Source organism: Typopeltis vanoorti, chromosome 6, assembly GCF_054136105.1.
Source record: "Typopeltis vanoorti isolate ZY-2024b chromosome 6, IOZ_Tvanoo_1.0, whole genome shotgun sequence".
In the NCBI taxonomy this organism is placed as follows: Eukaryota; Metazoa; Arthropoda; class Arachnida; order Uropygi; family Thelyphonidae; genus Typopeltis; species Typopeltis vanoorti.
This window is the reverse complement of record NC_143554.1, coordinates 85035421-85052146: the sequence shown is the minus strand read 5'-3', so window position 1 is coordinate 85052146 and position 16726 is coordinate 85035421. Positions and strand designations below refer to the sequence as shown.

General features: G+C 36.1%; 1 pseudogene; it reads right to left on the bottom strand.

Moving 5' to 3' along the window:
- Positions 1–223: 223 nt before the first annotated feature.
- Positions 224–342, bottom strand: LOC150105652 (U2 spliceosomal RNA; annotated as a pseudogene).
- Positions 343–16726: the final 16384 nt, after the last annotated feature.

The following is a 16726-nucleotide window of genomic DNA, read 5'->3' as shown; positions in this document are numbered from 1 at the left end:
CCAAAGATGTTTCCTGCACTCACGCAGTCTATAATTGCTTTTGCCATCGCCCTTGCCGGTATTGTGGCGTCAACCTCAATTCCGAGGGCATGCACACGTGGCAGAATGGAGGGCATGATCAGATGGGGGGGGGGGCTTAACTATTCCCATCACCAAGTGTTTTCTATTGCCCCAGTCCGGGATTTACTCTGTCTGTGCTGGTCAGTTAATATCGCGAACGCCAGTGGAGTCCGTATTCGATGCTAACTTTGCAAGACAGATACTACGTTTTGCTCTTAGCCTGATAAGGTTGTAAGAACAGACACTATACGCTTGATCTTAGCCAAAAGGCCGAGAAGCGATCTTATTGAAAGATATCGACGAAAAAAATTCTCAATCTCAATCATTATGGTGGGAGGTCACTACCCAGACCGGTTTCAGCCTTTTTTGAGGCTTCATCAGTGAGTAGCTAGACCAAAATAATACCAAAGGGTATAGCGAAAAGAACTTATATACTCTGCTATACGAGTTTCCAAACAGGTGCAACCATTAAGTTACTTAAATATAAAGAGCCAATAGGCTTCATTTCTTATATTTAAGTAACTTAATGGTTGCACCTGTTTGGAAACTCGTATAGCAGAGTATATAAGTTCTTTTCGCTATACCCTTTGGTATTATTTTGGTCTAGCTACTCACTGATGAAGCCTCAAAAAAGGCTGAAACCGGTCTGGGTAGTGATCTCCCACCATAATGTACTAACAGCATACATTTCCTAGGAAATGTGTTTTTACATTATGGAAAATACCTAAGAATAGCGATCAGAACTTTGCTGCGAGTTGCCCGGTATTGTACTACGTACTAGGGTCACTTGCATTAGCTCACGCTAGTGATCGCCGATACTTTTATAGTTTACTATATTCGGCATGAAACTCTGATTCCAATCTTTGAGTTTCTTATTCGGCTTTAAAACAATGTGGGATTTAATATCCCCTTAATTTAGACCCTATTTATAACATATCAGAACCAATGGAAAACCAATAACGAGAACACATGACATCAAAAAACTTAGTTCTCATCGATCACATGAGGTCAAATTCCAAACCATTGATTCCCACAATAGTGTAAACAAATCGTGCATCACCTTGAAACAATATGTGATAATAAAATCCCATAATCAGGAATGAAGATTAGGATATGTGTGTCACAATGAATGAATCATGTGAATAGTAAAGACATATAGTCACATCAGAAACCGTCATGATACATCTATGAAATGGATATGATTAATGGTTTACAAAAATGTCTATGTAATATTCACATAGTCTGAAAGAGGATCGAATTAGCAGATATGACTCACTCATCTTCATGAAAACACATCTTTGAAGTATACCGCTATTTGAAGTAACCGCTCACTGCCGGTATTACTCATGAAAAACACACAACGTTCACAACTGCGGGAAATAAACATAGCATGATCCCAAGGGCTGAAATCTAAAGGAAGAAGTACTCAACTATTTCAGGTTACAGTATTTACAGAAATTTCGTTCATTTTGTTTGTGTTGTGGTGTGGATATAAAATTCAACTATTTTGAAATATTTTTTTGGAATATTCGCATTTAGAAGAGCCATTCTGGAAAGATAGTAAGTAATTTAAATTATCATTAAAATTTCTAGAACACATACAAAAGGTTTTGTAATCCATTTAACCGTCCGTTTATTTTAATTTTTTTTAAATGCTGTAGAAACACCACCATATAATTAAATTATTCAGAAAATCTCGAAACACGGCCGCCACTAGACTCTACTCTGCTCTAAGAATTCTCACCCTTTAACAGGAAAGAAATACCCAAATGTATTGGAAAATTAGTACAGCCATCTATAGAAGAAAAAAAAAGTGTGTGTTTGAGGGACACCATATATAATCAAATTATTCAGGAAAACCTAATCACAGCCGCCATCACGACTATACTCTAAGAATTCCCACCCTTTAACAGAAAAGAAATACCCCAAAATGTATTAGAAAATTAGTACAGCCATCTATAGACAACCAAACACAAAACATGATGACAATGATGGATGTGTGTCACCCTGGGAAAATTCCAAGATATCTTATCTCAAAAACATCGCCTACAATTCCATAGCCAAACGAAAACACCATGTGATATCACAGAGAGACATATGTTCCCCAGAAATTTCCAAACACATAACATAACGATTCTTATCTCTGAATAAACACCCACAATGTTTTAAGGGAACCAAACACACCACGTGATGTCCCTGACAGACGAGAGCCCTGCAAAATTCCAAACATTCCAAACTCTATAATAACACACATCCACGTCACGATTCCTTATCTTATCTTGACCTTGATCTTGTCAGAAGTGTCCCACCAATCACAACACGATTTGTTATCTACTAATATATCTTCCTTTCCATTCAAAACAATAACATCACTTATTTACAACTAACAAATGACGTCACTTATCTTCATCTGATAACAGCAAACATTCGCGTCACGATTCCTTATCTTATCTTGATCTTGTCAGAAGTGTCCCACCAATCACGACACGATTCCTTATCCACTAATATATCTCCCTTTTCCATTCAAAACAATAACGTCACTTATTGACAACTAACAAATGACGTCACTTATTTACAAATAACAAATGACGTCACTTATCTACATCTGATAACAACACACACCCACGTCACAATTCCTTATCTTGATCTTGTCAGTAGTGTCCCACCAATCACAACACGAATCCTTATCTCTACCATCACCCATAATTCCATACGTGAACCAAAACACAAGAACTGACGTCACTGACACATATACCCCCTGGGGAAGTTCCTAACATTCCAAAATCATGACGTCACACACAATGACGTCATGAAATGAACAACCAATCACGTCATGATTCCTTATCTTGATCTTGATCTTGTCAGAAGTGACTACATACTACTTTCATAGTTCTTTGTTTTAAGTTCCTTAATTTCTTGTGTTAGGCCAGCAATGATACTCAGAAAATCATCTATTTTGTTCGAGGTATATTCAGTCGAACTTCTTAAGTCGTTGATGTCTTTTTTCAATTCTTTTATAAATCCCATTAAATCCTTTATACATATATTGTATGCGTTACTAATCTCTGGAATGCACGATAATATTATAATATTATATTATAATATAATATGCATAATATTATAAAATATTATGAGATGCACGAAGAGAGTGAATGTAAGTATATGTATATATAACTAGGGATGAAACTCATTGTGGTAGGATTAAATAATATTGTCCCTCTCAAGAACAGGAACAATGTTCTGTAGATGATACTGTATTCCCACAGATGCGAGACCCTTCGACACTTCTGCACATGTCAGAAAAGGCAGAATCCATTCATAATAGGGTAATCAATCTGTCTTGTGGGATGAGTTGTTTATTATTACACGTCGAAATATTAACTTTTCTTTTATGAACATTGTAGTTTTTAAAGTGGTAACTATTTTGCTTGTATAACAGTTGGAAAATTTTACATATAAAGCACGTGATTTCACGTATTGGTGTGACCAATTTGTAGATCCTTTATTTCTTTCTCCTCTTCAGCATGAATTGATTATTCTTAAATATTATTCTTGCAACCTGCCAGACCAGGTTCTACGAAGTGTGGGCGTACTATAATCTGTTAAGGTAATGCGATCTAGAAGTTAATTGTAGTAATAGGATTATAGTGCAGCTTTATAACCCAACATCTTCAAAGCTAGATTAAGCTTTCGTGAAGACAGTGGGATTGTTTATTTACTGTTCATGTTTTGGTGTATATGTGCATGTGTTTTCCCTTTAGTCTCCTAGATAACTGATCCTGTGTAACCTTTCAGTTCTACGAATGTGTTGTGCTAATTGTGGCAAGTTCATGTTTTAGTATTCGATAAAAAAAAGTGTTAGTTTTTTTACAACTGAAAATATTTTTATTACACTTACATAGCAATGTTCATATATTACCTAGTAATATTATTACATTTTACTTAGTAATATTCGATATATTACATAATAATATTATTACATGTTGCATAGTAAAATTTATGTAGAGGATAATGTAGAGCAGGGGCGATGCTGGTCTTGAAATTTACGCTTGCTCTTGTTATCATTCAGGGAATGAGAGGTGTGATTGAAGTCTGATTAGCGGGATAATGAATTACTGACCATTTAAAACTATATATTTAGAAATTTATGTACATTTAATCATACAAATACAGCATTTATTTTACAAATGATATTCTATCTTTTTCAATTTAGCTACTTCAATACAAATTCTACCCTACAGTTTTTCTTTATGAACAGGTCAATAACATCGTCATAAAAAGTTAGTTGTGACTTAATTTTCCCAAGCAACACGCACAATTGTAAAGGCTGGCTGAAGCTCACTGGCTAGAGCTACTTTGACTGCGTATGGCCTGTGTTTAAGCAACAGGGTTAGATGACGTGGAGGGAGCGGAAATGGCTATGCGCGCGCATGAAATCACAGTGCTGAAGCTAGGACCTGGATGCTCCCACAACCGAGCAAGCCAAGGTAGCTTGACTAGCGTCGGCCTTCGATACACAATGAAAAGCTCAATTTTTGCCGCGCAAGCTTAAAACGTCTACTCTCTACAAAAATAAAAGCCTAAATCGAATGCTTATAAATACGTGCATTTATTAACAAATAAATATTACTTCTTTCTCAGTTAATGAGCTTGCGCAGCAAGCATAGCAAGCATGGAGAATTCGCCACTGATGTAGAGGAATGGAAGTGATATATTTATGAAAATGAGCTGGGTACTAATATTAGCAGTAAAAGGATGATGAAGCTGGGCAATCCTGCTGACTTCAAAGCTAGAGTTAACTTTTTCTGAAGTCAGTGGGATTATCGATTAAGTTAACTTTTTTCTTGTTGTTGATGGCGTTTTGCTGTGGTTACTACATATTATGTAATATGCAAGGCAACTTTTGCAGTACTAAGTGTGCTGATACAATTTCCACAATTCGCGTTTTAATGTTGTGTAACTGTTCAGATGTTTTACATTATATGGCAAGTTGTTGAGTAGTGTGGGCATAAGATGCTCCCTCATGGGCGTGCCATACAAATGATTATTTTGTTATTATTTGTCACCCCCAGGGAGTCCAAGACTCATTGCGGGAGGGCATCTACTCTAAACTCTGCTTCAACCACTCACAATCCACCAACTGACCACAACTACACCAACGCCATCTACCACCGACCACGACCACCACTAGTATTTCCACAGACCATCACAAACATCCATACCCATGGCGGGATATGAACCCGCAGCCCCTTGACTGGAGAGCGGACACGCTACCCTCGGCAAGGGGCTGGCATTATAACTTCTGGTTGCGTAGGGGAGGGGGTGTATTTGATCTTGTTATGCGATACGTTTCTCTGTTATTACGGTAACCGTTACTGAAACAGTGCCTTAGTCAGGGTCGTCGCCAGATTAGATCGCGTCCTGAGGCAAACAATTAAAACTTCTTTCCGCACTTGCTACATAGCGACGGCGACTACCGCAATATGACTGAAAACGAGTACCCTTATTAAGCCGCGCCGTGAGGCAGGCTGCCTCTATGCCCCTTGTCGACGGTATTGGCCTTAGTAATAGTACATAATGTCTTAGATTCTTTGTGCTTAGGATTTTGTGTTTTGCCATTAGGAATGCGGTTATTGTCTGGTGTGTATTGGGTCTCCAAAGCATCACTGAAACAATTCTTAAGTAGAATTTTTCAAAATTTTATAAGTGATTATTTGCTGTGTTTGTGTAGACAGATATACCGTATCTTAGTATTTTCACAAATTCCGTGATATATAAGTTCTTCTAGTTGGTTGGCATTATGACTTTTACTTGGAAGAGTTTTGCAGCAGTAGTGCGCAGTTTGTTTGTTCTATATATTTAGTCCATTTAAAGTGGTTGTCTATGTATAAACCGAGGTATTTAGCATGTGTTACTGGTTTGATTTCGGAACAGTGGCAGCTTCCATGGTTAATGCAATGGCATGTTTGACTTTATATCGTTAGTGGTATGGGGTGCATAATTCTTAGATTATTTATTAATAGCATTTGCACTTTAGTGTTGTTTACTATAAATGAATTGTGGCAGAAATAGGTGGTTATTTGGTTGTATCGTTTGGAATATCCTTAATGTGTGGACTGTTAGTAGTGCTGTATCATCTCTGTATTGATATATTTACCTTTGCATGACACATTTTGAATATCATTTATGTATATGTTGAACAGTGTGGATGATAATTGCTTCTTGACTTCGTGCTGTATCCATATTCCTTGGCTGTAAGGTGTGCCTATTTTTGTCACTTGTGTTCTGTCTGTGAGATAATTCCTAAACCAGATATACAGTACTGTTTCTTGGGTGTTCTGTTGCCTTTCTGTAAACAGAAATTCGAGGCTGTTGTATAAAGTTATTGGATCATTTATATTAAGTAATCTGTTCCATTTGTGGTTTTATAAGATTATTAACGATACTTCTTATGATAGTCGAGTGCAGTTTATCTGGTAGGGTTCTGTAGCATGTTTGGGATGTACAGGTAGTATTGTGGAATGAAGTTGCGATAATGTAGTGGTCAGCGATTTTAATGTGGTGATCTATATTGTGTTTATCATGTATTTGCGGTGGCCGTCATTAGTCGTGATTTCCAGGAGTAAAGTTTCTACATGTTCAAACGCGGTTATGGTTTCGGTCACACTGTGCTTTTCATTTACAAACGCGATAATGCCGCCTCCTCTTTTGCGTGGTCTACATATGGTGTAGGCTAATAATTGTTAATTTTATGCGCTGACGCTTCTGTAAACACACACATATAGGGGCCACGGTCAATATTAAAACATCAATATTTGTCGGGATATTATTGAGCAGTGTTGACAATGTAAACCAATATTTCTTTATGCTTATTATGTTAGTGTATAGTATGGCGAGTCCAGAATTTGTACACAAATTGTCTGTCCAGTTATTTAAAGATTCAAAGACAACCAAGTTAACGTTTTTCTTTATTCGAAAAATGTTAACTGGGTTGAACGAATAAAAATTCGAAGAATTTTTATTCGTTCTTTCTGCAAAACATTTTCCATTTGACATTTGAAGGTTTTTTCTTCTTTTCTCAGTTCTTCGTTCCCGCACTTAATAGTTTACTGCTCTTCCATTACTCCTAACAGATTAGATTTTATAGCGCGCACAGTTCCAAGTATTTCTACACTGTCATTGTTGTATTGTAAGTAGTGTTCGTATTCCTTTAATTTTTGGTTGATTTGGTTGATTCCCATGTGGGAATTAAGTATTTCTTTCCATGTGTTTAAAGGAATCTAAATTATCAATAACAGTGAGATCAGGAAGGGATTATTTGCGATTTTTTTTCTTTTTTCATTTCACTTTTTTCTCGGCATTGTGGACAGAGCCATTCGTTACGTTTAGTTAATCCTTTTACCTTCCAGGTACTTTCTGAAATTCCGAGCCTCCGTAGCTCAGTCGGTATAGACGAAGGAGGTCGGAAAGACCTCTTTCGACGAAAGGTGAGTTAGCCAGTCTCATACGGATGTAGGGGTTTTTTTCACCCCGAAACTCGGGGTTTTCGTCCCCCAAAACAGGCAAACCGGACCCGTGAACACACACACACACACACACACACACACACACACACACACACACACACACACACACACACACACACACAGATTACAGTCAGAATACCTAAGACCTGGCCATAGGCCTGATTCATCAGCTATATGCTGGTCCCGAACCCGCATAAAAATGAGGGTGGGGGATTGAGATGGCGACTTTCCCGTAAAAGGAGGGGCCTCACGGCCGTTGTATCATCATATGCTAAATAAATAAATCTTAAATTCCAGAGCAATGGTAATGTAGCCCCTAACGACAACCTGTGCAATATGGCCTGTCCCTTGTTCATTCAATGGCTAGCTGCACTTGTTACAGGACATGGTATGTGCGTGAGTGACCTTAACTATCTCCGTGACCTTTGGACTAGACTTCTATTGAGTCGTCAGTACGGGGTTCACGTTGTCGTTGGGGCAGTATGGTAGTTACTTCGCCAGCCTACCTTTGTGATATGCGATAACGAAGCAGCTATTTCTCTTAATGATGAATACTAATAAATCAGATGCTTTGTTAAAGAGAAAGATTTGAGCTTACCGGTCTCAGCGATTATGGTTGTTGTTACACTTTAGATAGAAGATTTCGCTAAAAATAACTTGATTTTCTGAGGAGCAAAACACGTCGACTTACTGTGAGTTTGACCACAGCGCCACCAACCGATATTATTAATAACAATAATAATATTTCATTGATCTTCTCGAGTATTTATATATCTACAATAAGAATGCACATAGTAACAACAACAACAATAGTAATTTTATAAATTGAAAGGTAATGCTATTATAATCACTATTCTAACTGGTACCTCGAAGCTATTTGAGTAACCTTTTTGAAAATACCACACTAGTTAGTTGACAATTATCACTTAATCATGTCGCATGATGTAATTTCTAAGATGCCTCATCTAATTATCATTTCTTTATCTTAGTCGAGATTGTTCGCTTATTCATTAACATAGAAGGTATATGTAGTTTCTTGCTGCTTGGTCATGGGTGCTATTATAACCACTCCAAATGTTTGTCGTGTGTTTCATTATTTAGTAGATCGTGTACTCCTTGCCATGTTATCTTCAAATCACCATTCAATGATTGGAAATAAATGTAGCAGAGTCATTTGTTTTTAATTACTTCACTTGTCACTAAATTCTGCACTCTTTTATGATCATCTCTGATTCCCCCCCCACACACACACACACCTGCATCTTTCTGCTAAATTGCGCGAGAATTTCGTTTTCTGGAATGCTTTGCTGATACCATCGTATATTCCTTTCAGATAATTTTTTTTTTCCCCCATGAAGTAATCCCTTCCACTTGGTGTTCTAGAGTTGTTGATTTACTATTGAATCTATCATACGAGATTTTGCTTCTTTAGTAAGCTTCATATTTGCTTCTTTAGTAAGCTTCATATTGGTGTGATCAACGCATGAGTTAACCAGACGATTTTCCTTAATTTCCTCTTTAGTGACATGCTTTATGGCATTTGCAAAATTGTAGCTGGCCAGTAGATCCAGTTATTTGGATGTAGATGGGAAATCTTGGTCAACTGTATCGAATGTTCATATCACCAATCACAACAACTTGATTATTATGGTTAAAGGATGGCTGCTTAGTCAGTGTTCTCTTTTTAAAGAAAGTAATTATGCTTTGGTCCGGACGATATAAGGCTTGTAAAATGAGCGTTCTCTGATATCCTTGCTCTATTTTCAAACGTTTATATTCTGCTGCTGAAAATGAACCCATCTGTGTTCAAATCTGCCTCGTTTCCATTAATAATAATAATGATAATGATAATAATATTTTTAAATTATAAAAATAATGACACTTTATTATAATTAATTAGCATCACAAAATATGCTAATCATCATTTCAATTCATGATAATATACATACACGCAAATCAACAAAAGAAACTAAAACATAATAATGAGTTTCAATTTATAATTATTTATAACAGAAATGTCAATATGAAGCGCAAAATATATTATCAACACCATTTAATGATCAAGATATGAAGTTCTTTTATTTTACATTAATATGAGAAGAATCTGGATTAAATATTTGCATTATATACAAAGTTAACTGTATATTTCCAAAATGAATATTGGAAGTCTAATCAATGTACCAAACTGCAAAGATAAACTTAGTAACACACTCTAATTTGGAATAATCCGTTATTACTGCTGATAATAAAGAATAGTAATGTTAATTATTTATACAATTGAAATTCACTGGTCCTTGACTTAATTATGTTTTGGTGGGAATGAGAAAGAAAAGAAAACACTTTGCTCATTTGAATCATATCTAAAATATAGTAAGATTTTATTCTCAGAGTGAAAACAATTATATTCATTAAAAGGTAACAATAAAAAAAAATGCAAAAAAAAGTCAAGTTTGAAAGTAGGTGGTACCGTATTTTTTTTTTTTAAATATTATATTCAAATGTGAGGTTATAGCTTCTTAGCACCAGATTCTCTCCTTAAAAAATGAAAGTGAAAAACTCACTAATTCTTGGAGAAATGAGAATATCAGGAAAAATAAGATCTGAAGAATAATTCGATAAGGGTGAAATCAGTAAATAAATGTGTGCCAAGCTTTACCTTGAAATAATGTTTGAATGCCCACATTTGGCAGTGCAGTGACTATCAAATATGTAATCTTCAACTTTGGCATTTAATTCAGGAAATAAATTTACACTTTGACAAAGGATTAAAGCAAGAGTATAATTTCTTAGCATCTTCAATTTACAGTTTCACCAAGTGAAAAAACTTTCAAATAATAATAATAATAATGTTTTTAATAATTAATATTTTTTATATTATACTATTTACATATGTACAATTAAAACATTACATTTCATGTTCAGTACAAAATGAAGAGTACATTAATTTATTTTAAATATAAATATACATTTTAAAAAAATATCAATATCATTGTTTATTATTATACAGCGTATATATATATATATATATATATATATATATATATAAAGTTTTTTACCTTGGGTATATATTATGTTAAAGATACCAAGCAATTTTATAAGCTAGGTTTTTTTTTTTAATCCTTTTTCCCTAGTAAGTCAAGTTTGCGGCTGCACATATATATATATACATATTTTCTACATAAAACTTTCTACATATATATATATATATATAGTTTTTTACCTTGGGTATAATATATGTTAAAGATACCAAGCTATTTTAAACCTGGTTTTTAATCCATTTCCCAAGTAAGCAAACAGACAAGTAAGTCAAGTTTGAGCCTGCAAGTGGTGCAAGTCTGGGTGACCCGCAAAGTAGTGCAAGTCTTAGGCAACTCGTGGTAAAGGTGGAATAAGCTCTGATCACTATTCTTAATATTTACCCTTAATGCAAAACACATCTCCTTGAGGAGATGTATGATGCTATGAATTAAAGGCAAGGCCACTACCCAGACCGGTTTCGACCTCATGAATATGTAAAGCCGTCTCTAAAAATTCGGACGATCCCTAGGCCACTCAATTGTGGGCGAAAGACCGTCCATCTCAGCGTTGGCTCCACTCAGTGATGGCCTTCCACCCACCACCACCACCGAGCAGAACCGCTCATATTCCGAAGAAAAGCATTCACCGACAACGCCCCTCACCGGGCCGTGCCGGAAAACACTTTCCCCGGAGACTCAAATTGCTCCCTTAAGGCAAAAACCTTAAGAGAGCGGACTCATAATAGCCCCCACCGGTTTCGACCTTTATTGAAGTCTCATCAGTGGGAGCCAGGCTTAGAAATACCAAGGTAAAGTAATACAGAGCTTATAAGTATTTTACCAAAACAAGTTACCATAAGGTGCTTTGACCTTATTAAATAAAAATCTCAGGATGAGAGAATATGTAGAAAGTTTTTTTACCTTGGGTATAATATATGTTAAAGATACCAAGCTATTTTAAACCTGGTTTTAATCCATTTCCCAAGTAAGCAAACAGACAAGTAAGTCAAGTTTGCGCCTGCAAGTAGTGCAAGTCTGGGTGACCCACAAAGTTTTGTTACATTTATTGTTCAATACAAAATACTGAGATAGTTAATTTTTGATAAATATCCATGATTGGTTATGTTACTGCTGACCTGAACTTTTTAAGTTTGTTTGAAACTTGTGGTGAACTTATCTGAGGAAGATATTAGATAGTAGTAGTGTTGTGGTTTTGTTTCAGTACCCAGAGCGAACCAGGTGTCTACTTAACTCTTTATATGTATGTGCATTACATGCATACATATATATATATATATCAAGGTATATATAAGTGCATTTTTTCTGGTTAGCGTGTAGAAGCGAGTGCACGCATCCATTGACAATCGCTGTATGTGCCGGTTTTAACTTTTTTTGAAGGGGGGGGGGTGAGCAGGGTGTGCTTGTGTTCTTTTATTGGCGTTTGAGAGAAATTCTGGTTTTCTTTTGTTTTTTTTTTGAGCAATTTCTGTCTAATTTTCCATCTTGCTATAATATCCATATAGCGCTCGTTTCAACTCTCTGTAGGTCCCTAGGTTTCTCTCTTATCGAATGGCAGTCTGGTGATCACGTCAGGTATATAGTAGCTCCGGGTGGCTTCTCCGTAGTGATTATTAATGTTATCTGATATGTTGTTTTGGTTTTTCTGTAAATTGAACTCAAGTAATGTTTTAGCATGATTGTGTAGTGGCATAAGTGTTTTATCTTAAATATTTTGTGTTTTGTCATTGCGGCCCGTATCCCAGCTGCCAAATGAACACTTTACAAACGTTTTATTTAAAAGCGGTTTTTTTTTTTTTTCACTAGGAGTTTGATATGAAATATGAAATTATTATGTGAACGTATCCAAAGTTTTTTTGGCGCCGTAAGCAAAATCGTAGCTATGTGCTTTTTTAGTATAATCATTTCGATGACTGATAAAATATCCTGTCACTGGAACCCTTCTGACAGTAACGCCCTTAGCTAGTACCTCAGTGCCCGAAACGTTCCTACTCTACAGCTCCAAATAAAATAGAAATAAAATAAATAAGATAAAAAGCATGCATAGCGATGTTTTAGATTCTACACTTGAATCTAAATCGTAGCGTTTATCTGTGTGATTATCAGTGCCGTAACGAGGGCGTGGCGAAAGAGGCGCCCGCCACGGGCGCAACTAGGTTTAGGAGCAAAGCGTAAAAAATAAATAAATAGATATAAAAGTCTGCTATTTTATATTGTATTTTTAAATTTCGGCAATACGCCGCTTTAGACATACAAATTCTGCAACACACTGCAACTCATTTTGATGGGGTTAATAGTAAGTATTTAACATATTGTATTTAGTAAAATTTAACTTGTTATATTTAAATGTTTCAAAATTTTTGTAATTTTTGGGTTGGGGGGGGCGCAAGTTAGACACTTGCCACAGGCGCTTCATACTCTCGTTACTATACTGATGATTCTTTCCTATGTGTCTCAGTGAAATACACCAACATGCACAATGGTCAAACATCTAATTTTACTTATAGGAATCCTACATAATATTATTGTTAATAAATAACTCGAAGCAGTTTTGTGTTTTATTCAGTTTGTCACATGAAAGTATTCCATACATGCCAGCAAAGTTTTACATTCTGCTATATATAAGTTGAAAATTTATTAATAGATGGCGCCACCAACAGAATACGTTTAATTCTTATAGTAGTTTCTCCCAATTAGTTTGATGAAAATACAGTGCATTTAAAATCAGTCCTAACGAGAATTCATAAACAGAAGGAAACGGAACACTCCTTATCACAAATGCGTTACAACTACAGACAGTTAATTTTTAACGAAAAAAAAAAATCAGTTCACTTTAAATTATGCTTAAAATAACAAACAGGGCATAAAACTTGTTGCAATTAAAAGAAACCGATCAAATAACTTCCGTTTTAAAAAATACGAGCCTGGTACTGTTTATTTAGACACTTTTTCTCTCTGATGATCAAACAGGCTTATATCCTCCACTAATGAATTGCTAGAAGAACAAACTGTTTATGACTCTCGTGGTGTACATCAAAGCAGCTTGCGTAGTGGTGCAGTTGTCTTTCTTCTTTGATCTTGTGGATGTTTTTTTTTTCCTTCCTTCATTATTTTTTCCCCATAATTAAAGCTTATTTTAATGATATCACGCTAGTTATAACAAGCTTTTATTTTTTTATAACTAATTAGAAAAAAATATTGTTGAAATAACAAAAAAATATTGCTTCGTGGTAGATAAAAATAGCAAAACGTTTTTGGGAATTTCAAAAAATACATTTAGTAATATTACTTCATTTTAAAAACACAGGATTCTGTCAGCACTTTCAGACTTTCTTCTGTAGTATTTTCACTCAGATAAAAAAGAGAATCAACTGTTTACACTGATTAAATGAGTCGATTGTTTACTGTCAAACCAGTGTTTCGTAATAAACACTTATGCGATTAATTTTCTGTAATCAGTCTATTTAAATATACCCCATCCCTCTCTCTCTCTCTCCCAAAGAAAGAAAAAAGTCTAAGAATTACTGATATGAATGTAAGCGCCAAAGCCGGTGACGACTCTTCAGAAATTTCAAGTTGATTAATTTGTAGTTAACTGAATCAAAGAACGTTTTTGTGGGTGGGGATGATAACCGTCTAGTAACATAGCTTCCAAATTTGTGCAATAAAGTATTTTTCAGTTCTTATCGCGCGCTTAAATGCATATCGGTTATTTTTCAATCGTTTATAACTTGGCTTTCCTTTTTAAGCGACATTTTTAGATAGGCATTGTTTTTTATTTATTTATTCATTTTTTGTACGGTAATTCTAAAGATTGTAAACTTTATTGTTCCCCTGAGTGCATGGCCCCCACGAGGGTGGGGCTGACAGGGCTCTAGCCTGGTGGCCCAGAATTAGGGGCCTGCCTTGTCGGGTGGCCAGTTAAGTAGACTAACAAAAGACAAAAAGAAACTTTCTAAAGTATGAATGAATATGTGCCGAGAGGGACATATTCATTCATAAAAACTACTCGCTTTTGCAATCGTTTCCAACCCATTATCCATCTTTTCAGACTTATGGTTACGCTTCTGAACTTCCCATTCGAAGGATTTACTTTAGTTTTCGGTTTTCGTTCGCCCGTCTCGCTTTCTCCTTCAACACTGAGCACAATTAAAGGCTTAAAAAAATATTTCAGATCTTATAAAGGTATGCTAATGGCAATGTTTTGGCACAAAATATTAGAATATTGATAATAAGAACATTATTATACAAAGTAAAGGAATATCTCTTGAGGTCGAGTCCGCACTTATAAGAGAATTAGTGCAAAAGCAAGCAATCGGTGTGCAACCTCAATTTTGCGAAAATCGAGAAACTACTGTAGAACCTGAACAAGATTTCAAAATTTTCGTAATTTATCCAGTATTGAATTTCATTATGAACAATTTAAAAACAAGGTTTGAAGCAGCAGATAATATATGTGAATTAGTCTCACCTCTCTTAAATTTCCACAACTTGAACGATGATCAACTTATCGCAAAACAGCAAAACTTGTGAATGTGTATGAAAAATATTCTATCAGAAGAGTTTTTGAATGAAACTGGCGCGTCATTAAACTATTTTGCATAATACCGGTTACTATTTCTTCAGCTGAGAGATCATTCAGCAGACTGGCCAATTCATTGAAAACATGGCAAAGAAGCCCAAGTAGCCAAGAACGACTTAATTACCTAGCAATTTTGTGCATCGAAAATGATTTGGCTAAGCGAGTTGATTTTACTGACGTTATTGATAAATTTGCGTCGACAAAAGCTAGAAAATATACTTTGAAGTAATTTTGAATATTATTATTAGTTTGTATTATGTAGATGTTGGTAATTTTTTAAATAAATATTACTTTTGTGTTATCATTTAAACTAATGGATCCTAAACCTTGTAGACTGTATAGCAATGTGTTGTCCTTAACCTGAGCGACAGGTGTGTGTGGGGGGGGCGCTTCAGGATGTAGAGGCCATGCCTGAGTTGCCCAAGGATTACATAATCCAAGAATCATACTCTAGAGGAACTAAGAATGTTTCTTCCTTTTTTTCTTTTTTTTTCAAGGCATTCATCAGTTTTCTAAGCATACCATACTTTTTGACAATAGAGCACAGATTTGGTCAATTGGGTTTCTTAGGGATGAAGAAGTGGTGAAGAGGATCCAGAGACGAGTGACAAAACCGATCATAGTTCTGAGGAATCCTCCCTATGCAAATAGTTACAAAGTTTAGTTGATAAAGGAAAAAGAGGAGGCATGATAGAAACTTACTAAAAGGGTTCTATAAGATTGATACAAAAAATATTTCAGCACATACAAACCACATGTATAACTTGCATATAGCAGCGCTTAATGTTTAAAGTGTTCTACTTTTGACTTCACGCACGCCCAAAGTTTGTGACGCCACATATCGATGGCGGCAAACACAACATCCAACAGAAATGCTGCGACTGCTCGCCACAAAATCCACCTTCTGGCGATGCTGGAGTGTCGTTTCTTGCAGGCTACTGTCTCAAGCTCCGACCACAATTTAAAGTCCAACAGATTCAGATTGGGACTTCCAAACAGATGGTGATATGTAGCGGGTACATTCGCCTACAACCACTGATGTGTGGTCCTCCCCTTGTGTGCAGTAGTTGAGTCCTGTTGAAAGGTCCACTGCCTACCGTGAAACAAGAAGTCATTCAGGGGCCCTAAGTGTATCAAGACACCATGCAGATTCCAGTAGGTGTCTTGGGGATCAAAACCTCATTTAGTGGAGGTTTTGATCCCCTTTCTCGCAGAAATGCCCCTTGGATATCTCCTGATACGTAACCCTCCCCACACACCAAATTATTACTGACGTGGGGTGATGACCTCTCAGAATTCTTGATGCTATCCACGTGCTCTGAGACCATCCAGGGCATATACCCGTTTTGACGTTAAACGACTCTTCACTGGTGAAAATCTCATCTGTGAAGAGGATATCTCTGTGTCTGCTGTTCGCGTATTCGGAGAAGTGGCCTTGATTTAACACCCTCTGCCGCATGCGTTATGGTGTTAGGAAGTGCCCAGTGGAACGGCGATAGCACCTAATTCCCCCCCCCCCCCCC